At 39.0% G+C, this 3,509-nt stretch overlaps 1 long non-coding RNA gene across 1 annotated transcript in view; it reads left to right on the forward strand.

The window, feature by feature from the left end:
• LOC107296938 overlaps positions 1-2,609 on the forward strand; it is a 9,271-nt gene extending 6,662 nt beyond the window's left edge. The window contains exons 4-5 of the long non-coding RNA XR_001549111.1: positions 859-988; positions 2,491-2,609. This is a non-coding gene — a long non-coding RNA (uncharacterized LOC107296938). The remainder of the gene's footprint in view (positions 1-858; positions 989-2,490) is intronic.
• Positions 2,610-3,509: the final 900 nt, after the last annotated feature.

The raw sequence follows: 3,509 nt of genomic DNA on the forward strand, positions 1-3,509 counted from the left end.
AAGAGGAGAGGGGAGCCGGCCGGCCCACCTGTTTCCCCCTTTCCCTGCGCGAGCGTGTGTGGATTTCCCCCCCCTTTTTTTTCTGCCCGCCTCTCTCGCCCGCCCGCCAGTTCCAGCTTCTCACTATCCAAGAATACCCTTCCAGCTGACGTGGGGCGTGTTATCAACTATTGCTCCTTTGTGCAAAGTGCTACAATCGGCGGTTACCAGAGGGGTGGGGTTGCAAAGAGGCCGATTAGCCCAGGTGGAAAAATGTGTGTGCTGAAAAATGCCCCCTCGGCTTATACGCGAGTCACCATTTTTTCCCAATTCTTTGTGGCAAAATAGGTCCCTCGGCTTATAGTCGGGTCGACTTATACTCGAGTATATACGGGGTAAGTTAAATTTATTTTGTATAGACAAAAATCTGGTTTATCAGTTCAAATTGGTCATATGTTTTGTTCTGCATAAAGCAAATCTTTAAGCTCAAAGCTATGGCTTCCTCAAGTCCACCTCAGCTTCTGGTGATCACAAGAACAAAATAAGAAAGAAGTGCCTTTTTTACCTTTCCAGTTTAGTCACAGGCCTGGAATTTCCTGATTTCCATTCTAGTACTAACCTGACTAGCAGACTAGTACTAGCATCCAGGATACCTAATATCCTGTATGTACAGTATCTCTTCCCCTTCTTTGTACCATCTGTTCCAGCACAGTAAGGAATGTTGACTGACAGGCAAGAGAGAAGAGAGCCTTTTCTGTTCTCTGGAATGCAATCCTTCCAGAGATCTGATTGGCCTGTTGGCCTTCCATAAGCAGACAGTTAGCAGACAGACCAATCGTATACAAATGCAGCCTTTCACAATTCCTATTTTATCAATAGTCATAATAAACTGAAAAAGATACCAGAAGAACTTACTCAGCTAAAACACTTGAAGAGTCTGCTTCTGCAGCACAATGAATTGTATCACTTGCCTGATGAATTTGGACAGCTTGTCAGTTTGGAAGAGTTGGTAAGTAGAAGCTTATGGCTTTATGACTTTCTGGTTTTGGTTGTGGTTGCTACTATACACTAAGTACAGTACATTTCTTGGTTTTGAAGTAGGTGACCCCCAAGTACAGGCAGTCCTTGACTTACAACCATTCATTTAGTGATTGTTCATAGTTAACAATGGCACTGAAAAAAATGACGTAGGACTGTTTTTCACACTTAGGATCGTTGCAGCATCCCCATGGTCACATGATCAAAATTTGAACGCTTTGAAACTGGCATGTATTTGTGATGGTTGTAGTGTTGCAGAGTCAAGCGATCATCTTTTGCCATCTTTTGCAAAGTCAGTGGGGAAGCCAGATTTCATTTCACAACCATGTTACCTAACTTAACTGCAGTGATTCACTTAATAACCATGGCAAGAAAGGTCGTCATATGGGGTAAAATTCACTTAACTGTCTCACTTAGCAGCACAAATTTTGGGCTCAATTATGACTGTAAGTCGAGGACTACTTGTAAAGGGAGAAAAAAGAGCAGTCAGTTTCGTTTCTGTTTCCCAAAATTTCCCTAAGAATGAGATACCCCCTGTAATAGTGCAAGAGAAAGCAGTGGAAGTTGTAAGAAGACAAGTCAACAATCCCCGTGCTGTTTCTCCTGGACTGCATACAAGTTTATATTATTATGGCTGGTTGCACAGTCAGCCAGATGTTTAAGCTGGATTTGGCCTTTGGCATTTTTTATCAATCTATCAAGTCCTTCCCGAAGACCTGGGATAGGCATATGTTCTGGTTTCATCATGTTAAACGTGTTGTCATAAATGCAAGCTGTTCCAAGTAAAGTTGCCTTTTTGCAATTGACTGATGGTGTTTTGTCTATTATTATTATGGTTCATCACACAATCAGCCAGATGTTTAGAAGGGATTTGCATTTTTATCCACTTATAGAATTTTTCCTCAAGGATCTAGGATTGCAAACGTTTTTGTTTGATGGTATGAAAGGTATTGTTGTAGAATATAAATTTAATGATTATCCATTGGCTCTTGGTCATCGTAAATGGAAGAATTAGCTACACAATGTTATTGGGGAGTTTGGGTGGCATAGAATGAATGCAGGATACATCAATTTCCCTTTTTGTCTTGAGAACAGAGAAGGAATATGGCTTTAGTGGAGGAGGTTCAACATCAAATTCCTCTGCAGTGATAATCTTCACATGATGTACCTTCTCCAGCATTGAGTTTCAGCTAGATACAGTATCTAGTAGCTCAGAGAAGGTTTGCAAACGTGTTCTCCAGTCACGCTCACTAAACACACAAAGATAAAAATGACCTTTCATGGTGGAAATGAAATGAAAGGAACCAATTTGCTTCTGTCTGGCTCATCAATCGAATATGTAGGATATGCTAAAGCTTTGATGTTGGAACTCGAAGTGGAAGGTAGAATTATGCTAACCAATTTGTTTTCAGCTAACCCAAATCCAAGTTTCTTAAATAGGTTAATAAACATGCTTTTCCTTTCTTTCTTTAGGATATCTCTAATAACCACATCTCTGGTATCCCAACAAGTTTTGCTTTCCTTATAAACTTGGTGCGTCTCAATTTAGCTTCTAATCAATTAAGGAATCTACCCACAGAAATCAGTGCAATGAAAAGTAAGGGACTAATTGAGTTATACTTTAATCATTGCTTTATTTTTCCTTTTCTAAAAGAGGTTATTCTGAAACATTATTGTCAGCAATATTTTTTCTTTAATTTTTGTTTTCATGTAAGTGAAAAAATGGTATGCTAATTTTAAATAAACTATTAGACTAAATCTATCTGCCTCCAGTAGCTGTGAATGCTCCAACACTGGAAGTTTTTAAGAAGAGACTGGACAGCCATTGGTCTGAAACGGTACAGGGTTTCCTGCCTGAGCAGGGGGTTGGACTAGATGTCCTCCAAGGTCCCTTCCAACTTTTTTTATTATTGTTGTTGTAGTTGTAGTTGTCTAGGCAGGTGAGCAAAGTGTACTTCTATCTAGTTATTAGTAGGACTCTGCATGCATACTAGCTCTGGGTGTAGAAATTATTTACCATAAACTCTACTGCACATTTTCTTACTAGTTTATACTGTAGAGAAATGGAAGTAGTATGTTTTTTCAAATTCTCACTAACATTTTTTTAATGGATTGCCTTTGTTTTTATTCTGAAATAGCATTTATGATTTTTCTAAACTGCATTGGGATTGTATAACGGTATATGGGAATGATCTTGAGGGATAAAGGGAAGAAATGCTGCCGAGGAAACAATCAGAGGGAGGCGCTCAAAAGTGCTTAGTGGTCAGAGAAAGAAATTTAGGTATGACCTGCTCTAATTGATCAGGCTGTTAAAATCAATAGCAGGACATTAGTATGATTAAACTTGCAGGATTCTGTTAATGTAGCCTTCCAATAAAGTAAAATTAGCTTATCTGTTTGTGTTTCCTGTTTGGTTTACCTGGATGGCTGACAAATTGTTTGCTTTTAAGAACACCTTTAGAATAACTAGAAAGAAAAGCTTGAATTTTAAA

The sequence above is a fragment of the Protobothrops mucrosquamatus genome, unplaced genomic scaffold (assembly GCF_001527695.2).
Source record: "Protobothrops mucrosquamatus isolate PMUCROS unplaced genomic scaffold, P.Mucros_1.0 scaffold3041, whole genome shotgun sequence".
Taxonomy (NCBI): Eukaryota; Metazoa; Chordata; class Lepidosauria; order Squamata; family Viperidae; genus Protobothrops; species Protobothrops mucrosquamatus.